This window comes from Mirounga leonina, unplaced genomic scaffold (genome assembly GCF_011800145.1).
Source record: "Mirounga leonina isolate KUSES-001 unplaced genomic scaffold, KU_Mleo_1.0 Mir_165, whole genome shotgun sequence".
In the NCBI taxonomy this organism is placed as follows: Eukaryota; Metazoa; Chordata; class Mammalia; order Carnivora; family Phocidae; genus Mirounga; species Mirounga leonina.
The window spans coordinates 29,719,982-29,743,576 of NW_023270415.1; the positions used below are offsets into that span (position 1 = coordinate 29,719,982).

The window sequence follows — 23,595 nt, forward strand, 5'->3', positions numbered from 1 at the left end:
TTAAAGAACTAAATACATAGAAAGACAAATTTTATTATTGAATTAAATGACTCAATATGGTTAAAAATGCCAATTCTCCCCAAACTGATCTATAAAACCTATGCATTCCCAGTCACAATCCCAAAAGGCTTTATTGTAAAATTGACAGGTTTGTTCTACAATTTAAATGGATATGCAAAAGATCTAAAATAGCCAAAATAATCTTGGAAGTAAAGAACAATGTTGGGGGGCGCCTGGGTGGCTCAGATGGTTAAGCGTCTGCCTTCGGCTCAGGTCATGATCCCAGGGTCCTGGGATCGAGTCCCACATCGGGCTCCTGGCTCAGCGGGGAGCCTGCTTCTCCCTCTCCCTCTGCCTCTCTCCCTGCTCATGCTCTCTCTCTCTCTGTATCTCTGTGTCTCAAATGAATAAATAAAATCTTTAAAAAAAAAAAAAAAAAAAAAGAACAATGTTGGAGGACTCCACAATTGTATTTCAAGACTTAATATAAGGAGACAATATACAGCAGTAATCAAGGCAGTGTGGTATTGGCATAGACAGATCAGTGAAACAGAATAGAGTCCAGAAATCGACCCAAACTTACATGGTCTAAAGATTTTTATAAATGTACTTTTTCAATGGGAAAATAATATCTTCTCAACAAATGATGCTGGGGATAACTGAATAAATATGTTTTAAAAAATTGGACTATGGTCCCTATATCACACTATATATTGAAATTCAAGATGAATCTTCAACCTAAATGTAAAAGCTGAAACTATAGCGTTTCCAGAAGAAAATATAGAATATTTTTACAAACTTTAGTAGGCAGATTTTTTAAGAAAAAGTACCAAGAAAGCACTAAACATAAAAGTAAATGGATTAACTTTATAAAAAATTTAAATTTTGAAATTTTGCTCATTATAAAATGCCATTAGTAAATGAAAAGGCAACCAACTAAAGACTAACAAAAGTCTTGTATCCAGAACATATAAAGAATTACAAATCAATAAGACAACCCTATAAACACTCAAGACTTGAACAGGTATTTCACAGAAGAAGATTACAAACCATTAAGCAAATGAAGATGTTCAACATTATCAGTCATCAGAGAAAGGCAAAATAAAACCACAAACAGATCCCATTGTATCCTGTAGGGTAACTAAAATTTAAAAAACTGACAGCACCAAGTACGCATGAGGATGTAGAATAACTGGAAATCTCACACGTTGTGGATGGGCATTAAAATGGTACAAACATTTTGAAAAACTATTTGGTAATTCCTTATAAAAGAAACCCAGAAATTCTACTCCTAGGTGTTTATCCAAGAGAAGTAAAAACAAATGTCCGCTAAAAGACTTGCATAAGAATGCCCCTAGTAGCTGTATCCACGAGAGCCAAAACATGGAAACAACTCCAATGCCCATCTAAAGAAGAAAGGATAAATAAATTGTGATACATTTATACAACACGTTATTTACTTCTCAGCAACTTAAAAAAATGAAACTATTGATACACGGAAGAAAACGGAAGTCAGGTACAAGTGACAGGAAGTGTAAGAAGAGGCAAAACTAATCTATGGAGATGGAAATCAGAAAATGTGGAGTGGGCATCAACCAGAAGGCAACATAAGGGAAACTTGTGGGGTGATGGAATATTCTACATTTTGACAGGGAGGTTGGTTACACAGGTATATACATTTTTCAGAACTCTTTGTACACTTAAGTTTTGTGCATTTCATTATGCATAAGTATTGGCTCAATTAGATAAGTGCAAATAAATAAGAATAGCAAAGATGAGACTGGAAAGATACTTACATATAAAGGGCCTTGAACACTGTGCTAAGGAGGTCAGATTTAGCTCTGAAAAGCAACAGGGAGCTATAGACAGGCAACTATTGACAGGCAACCACTAGGAGAGTGCCTTAAAGACTGCATTTAAAGAAGGTTACTAAGGTGCTTTATATGCAGAAAGAAGGTATCTATCCTAATAGCCATTTTTTATATCAATATCATCAATGGAAATGTTTGAGGCCCTTTGTTGTTAAGCTTAGGATAACACACGCATGAGGACTTTGCTTACCCTCCCTCCACCACTCTATCTCCAAGAGATCCCTTCTATATCTTATTTTGTTCCATAGAAAATTAAAAAGTACAATTCCTGTATCAGAATTATTTTCATAAGTGTATTCTATAGGCTGATATGGAACTCCGGAAGAGACCCATAATTTCATTTTTTTACAAAATAGAGTAGACTCTAGACTCCAGAAGGCAAATGGTTTGGCTTTAGAAATGTAGTTTTAGGGCGCCTGGGTGGCTCAGTTGTTAAGCATCTGCCTTCGACTTAGGTCATGATCCCAGGGTCCTGGGATCGAGCCCTGCATCAGGCTCCCTGCTCAGCGGGAAGCTTGCTTCTCCCTCTCCCACTCCCCCTCCTTGTGTTCCCTCTTGCTGTGTCTCTCTCTGTCAAATAAATTAATAAAATCTTTAAAAAAAAAAAAAAAAGAAATGTAGCTTTAGTTGCAGTCCAGGAGCCTTAAGGGGGGGAAAAAAGAGTCAACAACAACAACAAAAAATGAAGATTTTACATAAAAATGCAGATTTGTGGTAAGTTACCGCCTGTACTCTCCCTTCTGTACCAGCTCCCTTTCTTCTGCTCCATGCTGTCCTTGTCCCACATAGAGGCTGTGGCTTTTAATGGAGATGGTGTGTCCTGGAGCAGTCTTCACAATGTCTCTGAGGAGTTATTTTATTTTTGTTAGTGTCGTCTCTTTCATTTATGGTTGTAGGGAATGTAAATTAGGATTAAAGACAAGAGGGAGGAGGCCTTGAGCCCATATGGCTCACAGAACATGGTCTGGTTAGGTCTGCTTTGTTTTATAAATATGTAATCAAACTGGATTTCTGGTCACTGGTGTGCTTCCTCCAGAATTTTCTGGAACCACACATTACCTTTCCATCTTCTCTGATAATTTTTCAGAAGCCAAGCCCAGCAGGCCCACCAGTTCTCAATGAAGGAGCTATTTCTATGAGGCTAAGCAAAATTTCTGGTTAAAATGAAACACTTACGTCTGCTCACTCAGCTGTATCACTTCAAAGAGAAAAACAAATAAAACCCAGCTTCCTGTCATCTCCCAGCATTAAAGGAAGACAAACTACAATTGCTTTCCATTTTGACTAGAAGCAAAACTACAGATGAATAACATGATAGATCAAAAAGCCAAACAAACTTAAGTAACTCTTCATCAGCAAAAGTTAACTAGTTAAAGAGTGAAAACCTCCCACACTGATACCTTCTCTACCTCCCAAAGAAGAAAAAAAAGGAAGAGAAACTCTTTTCTAAACATAACCTAAATAAAATCTTGTAAATTATAACCCAATACTATACCTAAACTATTGAAATCTGCAAGTACTTTTCAACTATTTACAAGGAATAAAAAAGAAACGAGTAAAATAATAGAATTGTACTCACCATAGAAGCTTCTCCTTTTCTAGAGATGAATTCTCCTCCTGCCACCTGACAGAAGTTTTGACTATTAGTGACCAAAATGGGGACTTTTCAGGTACTCTGAGATAGTCATCACTCTACCTGAACTTTTTCCATCCTGTTTTGGGGCAGGATTCATTGGCTCACTCATTCATTTATTCACCATGTACTCATTCATTCATGCAGTGTCTACCCTCTGTCCACAAATATTGTTAAAGGGCCACATGGAAACATTATACATTATACTTTTATGGTTGTTGCTTTTTTAAAAAAAAAGATTTTATGTATTTATTTGAGAGAGAGAGCAGCAGACTCCCCGCAGAGCAGGGAGCCTGATGCGGGGCTCGATCCCAGGACTCCGCCGGGATCATGACCTGAGCTGAAGGCAGATGCTTAACCAACTGAGCTATGGTTGTTGCTTTTTGATGATGCCAACATTTGATCACTTTGTAGAGCAATAGCATTCTCTCAAAAATTTCCAACCCCATCCTCACCCCTCAAGAATAGAAGCTTTTCATAAGAAGACAACCATGTTCCAATTCCTGTTGTTTTAGAATATAAGTAGAAGGATGTCAAGAGAGCTGCGGAAACACTTTGATGACAATTACATTAATCAGATCACCAAAGATCATGGGCACGCCATACCTTCTACCCTCAGCATCCTTACCTATAGAAGAGTTTAGAGTATGGATGCCTGGGTGGCTCAGTTGGTTAAACACCTGCCTTTGGCTCAGGTCATGATCCTGGGGTCCTGGGATCAAGCCACGTCAGGCTCCCTGCTCAGTGGGGAGTCTGCTTCTCCCTCTCCCTCTGCTGCTCCCCCTCTTCTCCTGCTCATGTGTACTCTCTCTCTCTCTCTCAAATAAATAAATAATTCTTAAATAGAGTTTAGAGGGTGCCTGGGTGGCTCAGTCATTAAGCGTCTGCCTTTGGCTCAGGTCATGATCCCAGCGTCCTGGGATTGAGCCCCACATCGGGCTCCCTGCTCAGTGGGAGGCCTGCTTCTCCCTCTCCCACTCCCCCTGCTTGTGTTCCCTCTCTCACTGTCTCTCTCTTTGTCAAATAAATAAATGAATAATCTTTAAAAAAAAAAAAAAGAGTTTAGAGTAATTAAGGTTTTTAAATGTGTGGTCTATGGGCTCGAAACTACTTGGGGTGTTTTTAAAAAAATGTACATTCCTGGGCTCTATCCCTAGAGCTGCTAAAAAAGAATTTCTGGGACTGGAGTCCCCAAATCTGCTCTTAAAATAGGCACCCCAAAGAGATTATCATATGCTGCAAAGTTGACAACCATTGAACTAATGATCTCTAAGGTCATTTCTAGTTCTAAAGGTCATGACCAAGGTCTGCCATGTAGCAGAAACACTGCCTCTGAGAGGGTGAGACTTTTTATTGAGGTGGGGGGATGTTGGGGCAGGGAGATAATTTTGGAAAATAGAACTTTACAAATTATACAGTTGAGTATACATAGAAAAATTACATAAAAACAAGTGTGGCATTTACCCCTCAGAAAAGTAAAAACAGTATTATTTTGAAACGAATACTTCTAGTATGTTTTGTAATGGCAAAAGATACTAAGAATAACCCTTTTATAATGTGTGGTTGATAATTGAGCTATAATTAGAAAGCGAATAAGGAAATAAATTCCAGGTGCCTCTATTTCATGAAGCAGCACAACGACACTTAAGCAAGCGCTGTTCAACTTAAGTTGGAGATGACAAGGGTCTGCCACAGAACGGAGCAAATATTTCTGGTAGAATGTCTTTAATCATCATTCTGGTGGTGGATTATACTTCATTGCTGATAGAAGGAAAACAAACTGAAGGATCTTAGCAGAACTGAGGAAACATAACATTTGGATTTACAGTTAACGGCGATTGTTTGGAAACTGTCGTTTATTCAGCTGTTTTTGAGAGCTGCTGAAATAAAAAGCATATTTCTGGGTCAGGAAAATCACAAAAAGGAAAACGTTTAAAAACCCAATAAATCCTGTCACTAAGTAAACCAACCTCTCTAGGCTGGGAGTAGCCGTACACATTCACTGGAATTTTCAGTCTCTCACAGGAATATAATTAATTATTGAAGGAGCTGGGTTGGAAGGGTTGGATGATGTTCTCAAAACAGACACAGGGAATTCCGGCCATAGCAACACTTTAGGCCACGCCCATTACCTCTTGCTCTGACCTAAAAATTAATTTTGAAAATATATGTGTCCTTCTAGGTTTCTGTGTGATGGTCCTCTGGAGGGGTCTAACCTTATTACATCTGCAAACGTGTAGGTCTGTTAGAGCTCCCAGGGCCTCCTGACAAATGCAGAGTTTATATAAGTATTGTCCACCTACACCTCAGTGAACACTGCATCCTGTCTGGTGACACCATAGCTATCGACCTGTGGGATGCGCTGCCCAGTACTTTCGTAATTAACGCTATGCATCCCAATCCGTATTGTTGTCTGGAAAAACCGTGTGCAGCCCAGATTTCAACCACTTTGTCCCACTGTCTGCTTAAGAACATTGTTTGCTTATAGCACCATTAAAGATAACAAGAAGAATACAGGTCTCATTCAATTATTTAAAACTGATCTGTAGGCAACTTCCTCTCCATATCCCCTTTGCGTTAAGTCATTCTGCATTTCTGTTGCTCTCCTCAATCCATGCCCTCTTTGGATCAGATCAGCAGCTATCTCTTACCTGCCTAACTGCTACCTGTCTTTCAGTTCTCAGCTTAAACATCACTTCCTTCAGGAGGTTTGCTTGATTATACACTAGCTTAAGTCCCCTTCAAGATCACTCATAGATCTCCATACTTCCCCTATCAGTACTTTTTGTTACCACTTGAGTAATCGTCTGTCTTCCCCAATAAATTATAAACTTGGTGGAGTCAAGGACTGGATCTCTCTTCTTTCCTGTTGTATCCAAGGCACTAGAAGGGTGCCCAGTATTCCAAAGGAACTCAACAAATGCTTCTTAAATAAATAAATGGATTATACTACATATCACATTGCTATAATAATTTGTCTAATAGGCCTTTCTTGGAGAGGACTGTTCTACTCATAGTTGCATGACTAGCACTTAGTACAATGCCCATACCTAGTAGGCAGTTAATAAATATAAGTTGAATGAATGAGCTGCAATCAGCAAATCAGAACAGCTGTATCTTTTTACTGAGCTCGTGTGGGCATCTTTGACTCATTCACATTACAGTCCTCAGTTCATCTGCCTAGGACTGTAGACCCACAGGTAATATAGATATGTTATTGTCAATAGAAATATGTTTCTCCCACTGGAAATATAAGCAAGAACATAAATTGGTCCAAGTTTGGTTTCCTCTCTTATTCTTCAAGCATTATGAGAGTGATACTAAATTATATGTTAATCTCTGTCCAAAAAGGAGTGGGCAGAGAATATGCTATAAAAAGAGTATTAAAAGAGAAGGAAGGGGCGCCTGGGTGGCTCAGATGGTTAAGCGTCTGCCTTCGGCTCAGGTCATGATCCCGGGGTCCTGGGATCGAGTCCCACATCGGGCTCCCCGCTCAGCGGGGAGCCTGCTTCTCCCTCTGACCCTCTCCCCTCTCATGCTGTTTCTCTCTCGCTCGCTCTCTAAAAAATAAATAAAATCTTAAAAAAAAAAAAATCTTTAAAAGAGAAGGAAGAAACAGGGAACTAAGATCTTTTATATACACACATTGAGCCTAACTGTACTAAAATAGCTCCATGAGGCAGTATAATCATGCTTATTTTTGCAGAAAAGAAAAATAATGCTCAGTTGGTTGGGAAATTTGATGAAGACTGGTTGGCCACTAAATCTCATACTTTTCCAATTATAACATACTATGTAGGCGCAAAAGTTGCCTTATTACTTCAATATTCTCTTTTGTGTTGTACTTCTTCCACTTATAATTATTTTCTAAACAAATGAGTTAACAATCAGAGCCTACTATGAGCCAGGTACTAAAGCTTTGATAAACTTCTCTTTGAAAAATTGTATGAGCTTAGTATTGTCCCCATATTATAGATGTCAAAACCGAGTCTCAGAGTTACTTTTTTTTTTTTAAAGATTTTATTTATTTATTTGAGACAGAGAGAATGAGAGACAGAGAGCATGAGAGGGAGGAGGGTCAGAGAGAGAAGCAGACTCCCTGCCGAGCAGGGAGCCCGATGCGGGACTCGATCCCAGGACTCCAGATTCATGACCTGAGCTGAAGGCAGTCACTTAACCAACTGAGCCACCCAGGCGCCCTCAGAGTTACTTTGAATATAGTTCATAAGCAGTAAGCTATAGAACAGGAATTCAAACCCTGAATTGTATGACTATAAAACCCCTGGTCTTTCCATTTTACCATGGTGAGCGTTATATTTTTATTTAACTAAATAAGGATGAAACTTCACATAATCACTCTAAAATGCCTCTGGATCTTGCCCTTGCCTTGGTTCTGGTAGGGGATAAACATTCCAGCCCATCATCTGGCACCTTCGACCTCTTCAGTGTATAAACCACGTCATCGTGGTAAGCCCTCAGCCTTTGGGGCAGAAAAAGGATGAATGGAATGGAGAAATTTTGTGCAAGTCAGTTTATATAGAATAAGTAGGAAAAGCTAAGCTATTCAGGCTGCTTTCCCATAATTTTAAGAATGGAATTTACTTTTCTTGAGATAATTTTTAAAAATTTATGTAATATATTTATTTATTTTTTAAAAAAGATTTTATTTATTTATTTGAGAGAGAGAGAATGAGAGAGAGCACATGAGAGGGGGGAGGGTCAGAGGGAGAAGCAGACTCCCTGCCAAGCAGGGAGCCCGATGCGGACCTCGATCCAGGGACTCCAGGATCATGACCTGAGCCGAAGGCAGTCGCTTAACCAACTGAGCCACCCAGGCGCCCAAAAATTTATGTAATATATTTAAAAACAAGTTCTTTGATCCTGGAAAATACTGAATGTACCTAAATATAATAGTGGACTTTTAAAAACATATTTTCCAAACCTGAATGCACAGTCTGATAAAAAAAAAAAAAAGAGTGTAATTAAAGGATAACAAGATAGAATCTTTGCAATTGGGACTGTTCTGAAAAATCTTGGACACAGAGTGACCATGACAATCATATAGCGTTTTTCACTTTTCATTATCCTTTAAACAAGTAGTCTGCAGTTCCTAAATATTGGAAATGCAGTGTTACGAATTTAAACGGATCACAGTCAATCATCAGAATCTGTTATTTATGTCTGAAAAAGAATTAAGTCATGCAGAAAATGCCTTATGGTGTCTTTTGAGTGCTCATGCATCAGTACACTCTATTGCCCTGAAAAACTTCTTGGAGGAGAGGCAGTGACAGATTCCTATTTGCTTCTTAGGAGAGTCATAAATGTGCATCCTCTACTTTCAAGTTTATTTCCATTTGCTCAATCAATGATTCTGCTTCATTCATAAGAATCTGAGAGTAAGGAAATCAGAAGAGATGGATCTAGAAGCTGTTTGCTGCCACTTACTGGATAGCCACTCTTCTTGCCTAAACAAATGGAGAAGAACTTTTAACTATTTCTTGACAGTCATATATATGAACCTTCAAATTTCTACAAGTGTCAGAAAAATGTTAGGGACGAAATTGATAAGAAAATTACTCGTCAAAGGTTACATGTCTTCTTAATAAAATACACACTCCTTCCTGCTATCTGCTTTATTTTTTATTTTTTGCCCAGGAGAAGAAAAGTATAGTTTATATCTAAAGTAGAATATCCAGGAAAAAAAGTGCGGATGAGTAGAATACCACATAGAGTGAGTAAAGAACTAAGAAGAACATTAGTAGTTAATTATAACTCATAGAATGTTCCAATAGCACAAAGCTACAAAATGGGAAGTTTTTCTCAGAATGAGTATCATCTGCTGCCTCCACAAATGTTTGTAAGGCTTATTTGCTTTGGTGCAAAATATTCCAATTGGGTAGTCATGTCATCTAATGCAGGTCATTTCCCCCATTCATGTAGTACCACAAATCTATTAGAAAGAAGCCTTTGAACACTGTCACGGTCAAACAGGTGTCTAATCTTTCTACTACTACATTTTTCACTCTTGATTGTGTCTCAGCTGTTACTGAAGTTTGCATACTTAAAGCTAGAAACATCAGCTCATTCAAATATCCTACTTGGAGGGTGATTTTGGCTTGTAAAATAGTTGTAGCCTTTTGTGGACATCTGTGTAAATTTAGTCAGAATGTCTGTAGTTCTAATTCCAAGTAAAGTTTTATCAAAAAGTATTATCAGAAAAAATATAACTGAGTTGAATTAGCCCTCTATGACATAATGTTATGTATTTGAGCTGGAATCACCTTTAAAGGCAATTAATAACCCTTAGGTAGTGGAGTAGGCTAGTAGTTTCTTTCTCTCATATAAATAAAGTATAGGAAGCTATTTTTGAAGTAAAGGGTAATGGTGATATTGATGATAATTAACATTATGGAGCACTTTGCAAGTGCTAAGCATCTTGCAGACTGTTGCATTTATTCTGCACAACACCATGAGTAGGTAGAAGAATAGCATTTGACAGATAAAGAAACTGATACCCCAAAAGGTAGAGCAACTTTCATAGGGTACATGGCTAAGTAGGGCAGAGCTGGGACTCTTACTGACTTTGACAACAGGGCACACCTCTTAACCACTATGCTTTCTTACATTCCCAATTAACTTAGATAAGTATTAATATTCTTGGCATAATACTCTTTTGGCTACCATTTATTGATGTAACAATTAATAAAAATATTAGTTTATATATTTTAAAAGATATGTATAGAATAAGCATCTATATCTCTAAGCCAGATATGTTGGGGGGGGGGATTTTGACTCTCAGTGGGCTACCTCCTCCACTCTCACCTCTGTCCTCACTCTCAGTATATCCCAAGAAGACTCTGTCCTGACCCCTAAGAGTGCTCCTCATTCTGTGTCCCCATGGCAGCAAAGGCAACATCATCTATCTACTCAGTTGCCCGAACCAGAAACCTGGGTATCATCTGGCTTTTTCCTTCTCCCTTTCTCTCTACATAAAATCACTAAGTCTGCAATACGCTAAGTATCTCTTAAACCCATCTACCTCTCTGATAGTACCCTGACGGGGCTCCCCTCTCTTGCTACCCTCCAAACTTCTTCACTCTTCAAATTGTTCTGCCCCAGAGCTACTGCAAGTATAATTTCATTCTTCATTCTCTCCCTTGTTTAAAAATTTTCACTGGTTCTGCATTTCTCTTGGGATCAAGTCTCTTCTCAATATGACCTTCAGCAATATGAGTCCTGCTTACCTCTCTAGTAGGAGAGACAGATAAAAACAACCCAACAAACAAATACAGGCATTTACAAGTTTCTCTAAATGGTGTGAAGGAGGGGTGCCTGGGTGTTTCAGTCCGTTGAGCGTGGGACTCTTGATTTCAGCTCAAGTCGTGATCTCAAGGTCGTGGGATTGAGCCCTGTGTCAGGCTCCACGCTCAGTGGGGGAGTCTGCTAGAGATTTTCTCTCTCCCTCTGCCCCTCGCCCTGCTCACACACACACTCTCTCTAAAATAAATAAATAAATCTTTAAAGAAAATAAATGGTGTGAAGGAAATAAACAGTTAACTGAGATAGACACAGTGGCTGGAGGCTGTGCCACTGGGGCTCCTTTGAGAATAGGGAAACTGAAAATTGTAGGTAGGAGAGAGTAAACTATCAAGGACTTGAAAAAAGTCTGCGCAGCTGGGGCAAGATGATCAGAGGAAGAGTGGCATGAGCTGAGGTTCACAGCCTTGGACCCTGGGATGGAGTCTGGATTCTATCCAAAGAGAAATGACAATCCTTTGCCAATTAAGCAGATATCCCTGCCTGCTTTGTGGAGGGTGGGGCGTTGAGCATACAATAACAGAAGCCAGTAAGGAAGAGATTGCAGAGGTCTAACAAAAAGAATGGAACCAGACTAGAGTGGTGGCAGAGGAAGGGAAGACTGCTGAGTAGATCTGTTACATTTTACAGCAGGGACTGGCGGGACCTGCCAATGATTTGAATGTGGATGTTCTAGAAAGGAAGGAATACAGGATGTCTCTAAGTTCTTGACCAAAAGTCCTAAGCGGGCCACTTTATGAAAAGGGAAGCTTGGGTGAAAAGCAGGCCTAGAATCAAAAGACTTTTTTGAACATGTTAAGTTTGAGATGCTCATGAAACACTGAAGTGGAAGAGTCAAGGAGGCAACATGGAATCAAGATAGGTCTGGATCAGAAATTAAGAGTAAGAATATGTTCCCATATAGATAGCACATGTAAACACCTCCAGCAAACTTCTCCTGACTTGCAGTCTGGGTTGGGAACCCCTTGTGTCTAGCATCGCACCCTGAACTTCTCCTCTACTGTAAGGATGATTTTATCCTTTGCTGTACTAATACCATCCCACAATTAGCATGTGTTCTCTATCCAACAGTGAGCTAGTTTCATGAGGCCATGACTGGTCTCTATTCACTACTGTGCTCCCAATCTAGTCCTGTGAATGCTCTTCACCCAAAAAGAAAGTGGATATCCAATATTAGCCCACACTTAGTGGAAGAATAAGCTCCACCTCTTGAAGGGAGGAATTTCAAAGAATCTGTAGACATGTCTTTTGTTTCTTTTTAAGATGTTATTTATTTACTTCAGAGAGAGAGAGAGAGAGATTATGAGCAGGGGGAGGAGCAGAGGGAGAGGGGGGGAGAGAATCCCAGGCAGACTCTGTGCTAAGTATGGAACCCGACGTGGGGCTCAATCCCAGGACCCTAGGATCATGACAAGAGCCAAAGGCAGACGCTTAACTGACTGACCCACCCAGGTGCCCCTTGGCAAAATATTCTTTAGTTTTTGTTTGATTTGAGTTTATACAAGCAATCTCTGAGTGTGTTGAACTATGAAATTTTATCCTTAGAAAATTTTTGAGATGGCTAATTACAAATCAGATTCTCACTCTTCTCATATTTGACTGCAAGGTTATCCTTGTTTTGAGCCCAAACTTGGAATTATGAAAAACTGTATAACTAACAGAATTGTTCTTACTTCTAAATGAACATACACAAAAGAATACTCAAGAGTGATTAATTTCATTATTAGTTTACACTGATAGTTAAAATACTATTACCTGTCTGCCATCAGACTTCTAGGATAATGAAAAAAGAACCCCACCACTGAAAAAAGAATGCTTGCCAACCTTGCCATGAATAATTCTGAGTTTTAATTGTTAATTTACTTTGGTTAATTTACAATGGGCAGTAAAATGGTTAAGTGCTCTTCTTATCAATATCTACTCTTTCAAGAAAGTTTGCTGAGAAGTGGAAATATTACCGCTAGTCATGAGGTTTTTGTTTGTTCTGGGATTATTAAGGCAAAGAGAGCCAAAGGCCACCCGTAGAATGTACGTGATATTGTTATCCTAATATATCATTAAATGAAGGCTCTGCTAAATCTTTTTTTTTTTTTTTAAAGATTTTATTTATTTATTTGACAGAGAGAGACCCAGCGAGAGAGGGAACACAAGCAGGGGGAGTGGGAGAGGGAGAAGCAGGCTCCCCACAGAGCAGGGAGACCGACGCGGGGCTCGATCCCAGGACCCTGGGATCATGACCTGAGCCGAAGGCAGACGCCTAACGACTGAGACACCCAGGCACCCCATCTGCTAAATCTTTTTAAAAGAAGCTGGGAGAAGTCCCTTATTTAAATTTGCTTTCAAGAAACTATTTTACAATGTCATACATTTATTATATTTTTATCAAGGCATTTTTATCAAAGCAACAATGGAGATACAAGATCTTCGTTTCGATGCTATAACTCGGGTGTTAACTTCCTGTTTTCTTCTGAAAAGAAATTATTCTTTGCTCTCCATTTTTCTCTGCCATCACTGACTTTTCCTATACTCAACTATTACTAGTATTTCCTGCTGTTGAAGAGCTGACCTGAGCTTTTCTCTTCACTGGATAAACTGCCAGATCACAGAATATTGTCAGGTAGACATATTTTCACTGTTTAAAAAAATGATGTTCTGTGAAGGCCGCGGAGAAGAGCAAATCCAGACCCTCAACTACTTTTGTATTGAGGGTCCAGGGGTCTCTTCCCATTAGATGGTCATTTGCTTCCTGCTGGAGGCCCTGAAGAGGTGGGTACTCAGTGCCTCAGAAGGCAGCCGCTCCATTTTTAGACACCCATAATTATTTTATATAGAAAATTTCTCTTTAAATTGAACAATTCACCTCCCTGTTCTTTTACCTCACTACTTCTATTCTGTCTCCCGGGGCCGTGCTGCATGATTGCACTCCTCTTCTGACTCAAGTGCTTCAACTATTTCTCTTTTTCTTATTGAACAGTGTTTGTTCTTCCAGCCGTTTCTCATGTGTTAGATTTCCTAGATCCTCCCAACCTTCAGGCCCACTGTTTTTCAGACGCGATCTAAGCATTCAGGGTGGTATGGCTGAATACTGGCCCGCTGTTTTTCAATAGTGAGCTTTCAGGAATCTGTTCCCAGCTAAGAGTTTGGTCAGACAGACCTGGACCTGCCCCGAGCCTGATCACAGGTCCAACTCCGTGGAGGGAGGATGTCCTTACCCACACACACTGGGTGGGACGGAGGCAGTAACAGGACATGACCCAAGGCTTGTTGTGTGGAGTCAGAGTATCATGTGAGGCATTTAGCCCATAACCTGATAGACAGTAAGCATTTAGTAAATGTTAGCCATGTTTGTAACTTAAACATAGAATCCCCCTTTTCTCAACATACTGTGGGAAAGAACTGTCAATTCCTGAATCCTGAATACCAGAACACTCTGAATGTAGCTCAAATCCATATTAACTTTCAGCACCCTCACTGTACATGGCTGACTCATACTGAGATAATCAAAACTCCTCAGTCTTTTTTACATATGATTCCAGTTGACCACATCTTTCTCATCTGTCCTTGCACAGTTTTTTGGTTTTGCTGTTGTTATTCGTAGTGTGGTTTTTTTTTAAATGACTTAATCAATGCTAATATATTAAGTGTAACTGATCATCCCAACCTATAGACATCATTTTGGATTCTGTGTATTCACTGTACTTCCCAGCTGAACGGAACTACTGGAGAGTCCAGTTGCTGTTGGCATCCCTGCCACTGAGACTTTATAAGATACTGTGTATTCTTTGCCAAAAAGAACAGCTTTATTCCTAACAGCTCTTTGCCTGGTGGCCTTGGAGCAGCTCCAAGTTTCCAGTTAGCTTCAGGCTTTCTGAGGGGTTCTAGGCTTCCGTGAATCCTCTGGTGGTTCTTCTTCCTGATGAATGCCAAACAGCGGCCCATGTGTGTTCTGGCCACTTTTCACATATTGTTTGCCCAGTAAAACTGTGGGTCATGTCAATGCCAATGAACTCTCATGCTACCATGTCCTGTGCACTAAGCACACGGGAGGTAATGGAATTGCTAGAGAAGATATGTATGAGGTTTACACAAACCCCCACCCCCTGCACCTTGCATTAAACTTAAGACTTTCAAAACACACACTCACATCCTCCCTTTTAAGAGGACAAAATACTTACAAGTCTAAGTTTCTATCTAATTGGGTTATCTTGGACAAATCAGTGAACTTTTCTGGCCACAACAAAATGAGGGGGTTGAATTGAGATTACCCCAGTTGCCCAAGGAGCAGAATTCTATAGTTCATTTTAATGCTGTTTCCATTGAAAAATTAGTCTTGTATTAGGGTCTCCCTAGATCTTATAGGATTATAGTATCCATATTTTCCAGCTTTATTGTTCATCCATAGCATTGAACTAAGGATGCAAAGTGATCCATGGTGATCATAATTTCCAACACAAGCCTACAGCAAAAGTATCTTGGGTGTCTCAACATTTTCAATTTTCTGACGCTCAATGCCACTGAGTGCTATTGAAACACATTACCCTACATCAGTCAAAACTACTTCCTCTTCCTCTCTCCCCTGCCATTGCCTGAGTTTATGCTGCCCTCGGTAATAGCCTCCTGGCTCACAGTTTTCCTGTCTGTCCTCCACAGTGCTGCCAATGCAGTCAATCAAAAATACAAATCTGATCATGAGGTTCCCTAGACCCTTCAAAGCTCCTTTAGCACTTGACACACAAAGCTCACATAATCCAGAGCCTCCAGCCTCATGTCCTGATGTCCTGCCACCTAGAAAGTACAGGTGGAACTGTTGGAAGAGAGGCTGGGACAGTGCGTAGAGGCTGACTACCTCCCATAAGAACTTAGAAGATGTTCAAAATCATTAACCATCAGGGAAATGTAAATTAAAACCACAAGGAGGGGGGCCCTGGGTGGCTCAGTCGTTAAGCGTCTGCCTTTGGCTCAGGCCATGGTCCCAGGGTCCTGGGATCGAGCCCCACATTGGGCTCCCTGCTCCACGGGAAGCCTGCTTCTCCCTCTCTCACTCCCCCTTCTTGTGTTCCCTCTCTTGCTGTGTTTCTCTCTGTCAAATAAACAAATAAAAATCTTTAAAAATGAAAAAAAAAAAAAAACACAAGGAGGTGTTAGTGTTACTACACATCTGTTACTATACAATGGCTAAAATACTAGTGACAACACTAAATGCTGATGAGGATGTGGAGAAACTGGATCACTCATACACGGTTGAAGGGTATGTACAATGGTATAACCACTCTGGAAAACAGTTTGGCAGCTTCTTAAAAAATGATACCTGCAACCATATGATAGCAATTTTAGTCTTGGGCATTTATCCCAAAGAAATGAAAACTTATGCTCACATAAAACCTATGCATGAATGTTCATAGCAGTTTCATCTGTAATAGCCCCAAACTGGAAACAGCTCAGATGTCTTTCAATGGATGATTGGTTAAACAAACTGGGGTACATCCAACATACCATGGAATACTACTCAACAGTGAAGAGGAATAAATTATTATTATTATTATTTATTTTTTTTTTAAATATTTTATTTATTTATTCATGAGAGACAGAGAGAGAGACAGAGGCAGAGGGAGAAGCAGGCTCCCCGCGGAGCAGGGAGCCCGATGCGGGACTCGATCCCAGGACCCTGGGATCATGACCTGAGCCAAAGGCAGACACTTAACCGACTGAGCCACCCAGGCGTCCCAAAGAGGAATAAATTATTGACACACACAAAAACTTGGATGAATATCCAGAGAATTATGTTGAGTAAAAAAAGCCAAAAGGTTACATGTTATATGATTCTCTATATGTAATATTCTTGAAATGAAAAAATTTTAGGAATAAAGGGCAAATTAGTGGTTGCATAGAGTTAGGGAAGGAGGATGGAGGGAAGGGGGGAGGTGGGTGTGTTTACTAAAAGGGCAACAAGAGGGATCCTCGTGATGGAACTCTTCTCGATCTTGACTGTGATGGTGGATACATACAAGATGAAATTCTATAGAACTACACACACATACAAACACACACACACAAAGTGAATATGAGTAAAACTGGGGAAATCTGAATAAGTTTGGAGGATTATATCAATGTCAATATCCTGGTTGTAATACTATACTATAATTTTGCAAGGTATACCATTTGGTGAAACTGGGCAAAAGGTTTACAGGATCTCTTTGTATTATTTCTTCCAACTGCATGTGAATCTACAATTATCTCAATGAAAATTTCAATTAAAAAACAGATCTCTGAAGAGAATGGACTGGAATTGAGGCCAGGAGCTGTTAGAGTGGATGCAGGGAGACCGATTATGAGGTGATTACCATGAAGATAATGATGGCTTGGGCCATGTGGGTTGCTGGGGAGAGTGCCAATGGACAGGAAGATAACTGGGTTTGATGTGGACCTAGAGTCTACACCTTTGACTTTTGAAAGGAATTTTCCCAGAGAGCTTCCCAAATCCCCAAATTTGTTGTTGTTGTTGTTGTTGTTTTAAAGATTTTATTTATTTATTTGACAGAGAGAGACACAGCGAGAGAGGGAACACAAGCAGGGGGAGTGGGAGAGGGAGAAGCAGGCTTCCCGCAGAGCAGGGAGCCCGATGTGGGACTTGATCCCAGGACCCTGGGATCATGACCCAAGCTGAAGACAGCCACTTAATGACTGAGCCACCCAGGCACCCCAAATCCCCAAATTTGTAAAAACCATGATAATATATAACAATGATGTTAATTTCAATAATGTATACTTAAAAATTTATTAATATTCTTTAGTTCTCTTGGCCTCAATGATACAAAAACAAGAACAAAGCCAAATTATGAGTGGAGACTGGGCACCTCATCCCTCTCCCTATCTCCTTGTGAGTGGAATCTGGTGCCAAGCCTTCCTGCTGTCCCTAACCTCACCAACCCAAATATCTACAAACCTGGCACTGTCCTCAGGACCTCACCCCTCTCCGTCTTTACTTTGAATGACAAAGGGATAAGGAAGATGGCAGGGTCAGGTTTGCTTCCTATTTCCCCAGGCATCCCAGAAACGCACCATCTCACACATGCCACACCTTCTTCTCATTACATGTGTCTTCTTCCCACCCGGTGCCTGCGATTAAGCTCCATTCCTTCAAAATTATATGCTTTCTGCACAGACCTCTGAGGTACTTTTACAAGAAATGTTAAATTTCTGAATACCAAAGGTCTACTCTGCTATTGTTTCCATGTGGAGAGGACAGTGTTTTTCTCTGGTGAGATAAAATGACTTTTATCCAGAAATGTCTTCAGAGCCATGAATAATAATTTAAGATCTAAACAAGATCCTGGCCCCAAAAGATAGGAAACAATTCAAAGAAAGTGAAGTACAATTCTAAAGCAAATGTTAAAAAAAAAAAAAAACAGATAAAATGATAAATACAATGCTTACCTATATTTATTATATTCACCACACTAAAAATGAGGAGTACCATGCTGTGTAGCTGGGAACTATTACAGATTATGACTTGTTTTCACATCACTGGTTCACAGCGTCTTGATTTTTAGAAAAGCACTGGACATCTGGCCCTTAGTAACTCTACTGCAGCTTTCAAATATCAGGCCAGAACGGAAGGAAGTGATGAAGTCCAGAATGTTCCTGGTAAAACTAAAAAGGACAGTTCAACTACTGGAGGGTCCAAGAGGCCCCTAGTCCACTGGATTCCCAAGTGATCGGGCACAGAAGACATCAGTTATAGAACGGCTAAGTCCTTAGGAAGTCACTGGGAAAGTTGCAAGGGTGCTGAAGGATCCACTTCCACAGGCTGACAGCTGAGTTACAGCTTTAGGAGATTTGAAACCGAAAAGAAAGTTTAGAAATGAGTCAAGTGCCTGGATTCTTCAGAGTGGCATTGACTATCACCTCTGAAGTGGAGTGGGAGGTGACAGAGCTACTGGGAATGAGAATCCTGTGGAGAACTATTAGAGCTAAAAGGGACCTGAGAACACAGGATAAAACTCCAAAAAAATACATCTATTTGTTTCATGACAATTCACTATTTTATCTACTTCTTTACCTCTTGAAAAATGTGCTTTTAAATTTTATTTTATTTTAGGGAGAGAGCACGCACATGCCGGTGGTGCAGGGCGGGCTGGGGGATGCAGAGGGAAAGGGACAGAGAATCCCAAGCACAGAGGCCAATGCAGGCAGCTCCGTCTCACTACTCTGAGATCATGACCTGAGACGAAACCACAAGTCCGACGCCCAACCAATGAGCCACATAGGCCCCGGGGAAAAGGTACTTTTAAAAAGATTTACTTTGTAGGGCGCCTGGGTGGCTCAGTTGGTTAAGCGACTGCCTTTGGCTCATGTCATGATCCTGGAGTCCTGGGATCGAGTCCTGCATCGGGCTCCCTGCTTGGCGGGAGTCTGCTTCTCCCTCTGACCCTCCTCCCTCTCATGCTCTCTGTCTCTCATTCTCTCTCTCTCAAATAAATAAATAAAATCTTTAAAAAAAAAAAAAAGATTTACTTTGTAGCATAATGTACGTGAAGATACATACATAACGTTTTCACTGTTGAGGCATTTTCCTTAAAACTGCTGTTTCTTTCCCATCCTACCCCCCCTTTTTTCTCTGTATTTTTGTCCACATACAAAAAGTCATATATTTTATTTTTATGTGTGTATTTATTTATTTATTTTAAACTTATCTTTTTTTTTTTTTAAGATTTTATTTATTTATTCGACAGAGAGAGACACAGCGAGAGGGAACCCAAACAGGGGGAGTGGAAGAGGGAGAAGCAGGCTTCCCGCGGAGCAGCAGGGAGCCCGATGCGGGGCTTGATCCCAGGACCCTGGGATCATGACCTGAGCCAAAGGCAGACGCTTAACTGAGCCACCCAGGCGCCCCCAAAAAGTTATTTAAATATCACTTAAATTTCTAAACACTTGGTAAAATTTGAAGTAACCTTCTCCTTTAACTTTAAGCTCATACTCCCTTTCTTTCTGAAGCCCTCCTAAGAGACAGTGTCTTCCCCTCTGTGTCCCACTCCTTCGTCTCTTAGATAGTAAATATCTGCTTCCTCACCTGACCCCCTCTTTTGTTCATAGTAGAAAGTGTGAGGGCCTTTTTTTCACCTTTATATTTTTCAGATTACTACAGGACCTGTAACATAGTCGGGCTCAATAAAAATCTATTGAATAAAAGAGAAACCAAACAAAAGTGGACCTGGTAGGATTGATATTAAGTCATTAAAATCATCAGCGCCTCTGATCACATGATTTGCAAGGCCTGTGACAAAATTCCAGAGCAAGGAATCGTCACTGGTGTCCCTTGTCATATCATCATTTGCATGCCTGCTTCTAGAAAATCCTGTAGAATGGCCTTTAACTAGGGTGGCAGTGCTGAGCCTCTGTATGACTGGGGCATGGTGGCCTGCCAAAGATAACCATCCCATCAAGCTTCTTGAGCAGTTTACGCATCATCACTAAAAGGAAAAACAAGCTTTTTTCATTGTAGCATGGCAAAAGTCACCACCTATCCCAAGGTCACTGCTTACAGCTGACAGGTCCCACTAAAATCTGCTTTGGGGGAACTTGGCTGGACATGGATATTCAAAACACAAAACACACAAAGGCAATGAAATATATAAATAAATATACATATAAACAATCTCAAACTCAGAGAAAATATACACATATAATATAAAAAACTGTTTTTCCTTACCCATTTCAGAGTAAATGGCTGACATTATGCTCCATTACTCTCCAACACTTTTGTATTTCTTATAAATGAAAACATTCTCCTATATAACCGCTAAAGTCAGGAAATTAATATTGATACTTTACCATAATTCTCAGGTTCTATTCAAGTTCCTCCAACTATCCCCAAGCATGCACTTTGTAAGAAAAAGAGGCAGTCCTAAATCCAGATCTTGCAAAACAGACAACACCTTTAGTTATCATGTCTCCTTAGTTTCGTTCTATCAGAACAGTCCTTGGTCTTTCCTTGACTATCATAAGCATGATACTTTCAATGTTTACAGGCCATTTATTTTGCATAATGTTCTTCAGTATGGGTTTGTCTGATGCTTCTTCATGATTAGGTACCTGTTATACATCTTAGGCAGGAATACCACACAAGCGATGATGCGTTCTCATTTTATCCTATTCAAGTGACACATGATTTGTATTTGTACCATTACTGGTGACATTAACTTCAATCACTTGTTTAAGTTCCTGTCTGCTTGGCTTCGGCACGGTGAAATTACTTTTAATAAATATTTTGTGAGGAGGCTTTGAGATTATATACCACTCCTCATCAAACTATTAACTTATTCACTACTTTTTTTATACCTGTTTGAACTCATGGTTTCCTACTTTATTGAATACATTATAGTCTATGCTTCATTTTCTTGCTCAAATTGCCCCACCTTTTTCCAGTGGGAGCCCCAACAAGGTGGTGTCTGTGTTCCCATCATTCCTTGAGCACTTCTTTATTTCAGGCTCTAAAAGAGGTTCTGGGCTCATCTTGTATTTTCCCTACCTCATTACTGAAGTCAACCAATTCTCCAAGGACCTCTGAAGAAGAGTACTTAGAAACTAAGATCTGAATGCTAGATGTACTCAATGCTTTTGGGATGCCACTGCTCCCAGGCTCTCTCAGTGGACAAAACTAGGAATGTATGTATTTGAATATCTCTCCCTCTCTCTTTCTTTCTCTCTCATCCGTTCATTGAAAACCATGAGTTCATACCCCAATCTTCAATTCCAGACCAACACCATTATCCTTAGTATTTTCTTACTTGATCAATCAATGTAATGATTCCTCCATGGCTGACTCAACTACCTCCAACCATGTGGAGGCCCCATGCCAGACAGCTCCTTCATACGAACACACTCCTCACCTTGCTGAGGCTCTGACACCCCACCCGGGCCACCGCAAATCTATTCATGCACCGGCACCGTGCACAACCTTGCTCAATCCCACCTAATAGCTTTTGGACCAAACTGAACAGGGCTCAATTCCTAGTCTCTGGGCTGTGCCCGTGACCTCCTGCTCTCTAGGTATACATCTTAATATAAACTGGGGCTCCAGACTACAGATTTTGTTAGCCTCTTCTCAAGAACAATGAGCCCTACTACAGCCAAGGGCTTTAAAAGCTGTGAATCTAACACTCTCCCACTACCTCAGATGGGGCATCCTTACTCTCTGTTACCATATAAGAACCACAGGCCTGGCCAGCTTCCTAGCAGACCTAGAGTGTGTCAGGCCACACCTTCATCATGCCTACTGCTGTAAGTTTTCTTCTCTTTCTGGCCCATAGACATTTAAATCTTGTTTTGAGCACTGTTATATCTTCACAGATTTCTCTTTTTGTACTTTATGTAACATTGTTATCTATTTGGAATACAGAAAACGAGACAGAATCTGGGAAGAGTTAAGAAATGGGAGAGAGGTTCTGTATCTTTGAACAGGATGATAATATAGGTAGAAAGGGTCATAAAAAGTTAAAGTGCCAGGGCACCTGGGTGGCTCAGTTGGTTAAGCGACTGCCTTCGGCTCAGGTCATGATCCTGGAGTCCCGGGATCGAGTCCCGCATCGGGCTCCCTGCTCAGCAGGGGGTCTGCTTCTCCCTCTGCCCTCTTCCCTCTCGTGCTCTCTCTCTCTCATTCTCTCTCTCTCAAATAAATAAATAAAATCTTTAAAAAAAAAAGTTAAAGTGCCAAAATCTTTTTAAGAAGCAGTATGGAATTAGACTCCTTTGTGGTAATTTTTATTATGATGATTATAAGGTCTGTGGGAGAGAGTGAGAAGGCTGCTGCTTGAGGGGCTCCATGCGTCTGGCCCTCAGCTTTGCAGGATGGTACACCCAGAGCTGATGGGCTCTCAGCACCTGCACTGATCCTACTTCAATGGCTTCACTGTGATGCTGACAAAGGTAAAGCTTCAGGCCCATTTGCCTGTGCTCGTCTGCCGTGGAAGCAATTTCATATTTGCCATTTTGTATTCTTTTTCTCAAAGAGAGCCCCCCTAATTCTAAAAAAAAAAAATGTTTACAATTCTGGATCCGTCCCTCACAAATTCTGGATCTGTCCCTGCAAGGAACTTATGGTTAAATCACAATGCAAATTTCCAATGAAGGAAGGTAATTTTCTAGAGAGCATTCCAGTTGTCAGTGGACAGAGGTGTTAGGAGGCTGAATAAATCTTCAGAAGGTTGCTTAGGTTGCTTAGGGAGCCAAGAGAGATGGGTGGTCTTGGGGGTTAGTTTGTGTAGACCGTGTAAATTTCAAAGCCCTTCTCACCCACCGACAGAGTGTGTCTATAATTCCTGTGTGGTCGGGGGCGCCTGGGTGGCTCAGTCGGTTAAGCGTCAGACTCTTTATTTCGGCTCAGGTTAGGATCTGAGGGTGGTGAGATGCAGCCTGCTTGAGATTCTCTCTCCCCCTCTTCCTCTGCCCTGGTCGCTTCTCTCATGCGCATGTGCTCTTTCTCTCAAATGAATAATAAAAATAAAATGAAAAAATAAAAATTCATGTGTGGTCAGTTCAGTATATCTCTTGACTATCTCTCCCAAAAGAATATTTGATTAATTCTGTCCAAAATCTTACTTAATGGCTTTTTCTTTCTTTAGGATTTTATATATAACCACCTCCTGCCAGTTCTTAATGAACATATTCTTTCTTTGTTAGGGTGTAATATAATTGATTAGGTAACAGCTTTCAAGATTCCTCTACCCTGCTTGCCCCTTGATAAAAATCTGACTATTCCTAATCCTTTCTACTTTA

At 40.4% G+C, this 23,595-nt stretch overlaps 1 long non-coding RNA gene across 5 annotated transcripts in view; it reads right to left on the bottom strand.

Annotated features, from left to right (window-relative positions):
* The window catches only part of LOC118014954, a 93,755-nt gene that overhangs the window by 11,349 nt on the left and 58,811 nt on the right, over positions 1-23,595 (bottom strand). For 2 of the 5 annotated variants that reach the window (XR_004680452.1, XR_004680451.1), the window contains one exon: positions 2,595-3,495. The exons of 1 other annotated variant lie outside the window; for it this stretch is intronic. This is a non-coding gene — a long non-coding RNA (uncharacterized LOC118014954). The remainder of the gene's footprint in view (positions 1-2,594; positions 3,496-23,595) is intronic. 2 more of the 5 variants (XR_004680453.1, XR_004680454.1) reach the window with 2 other exon arrangements.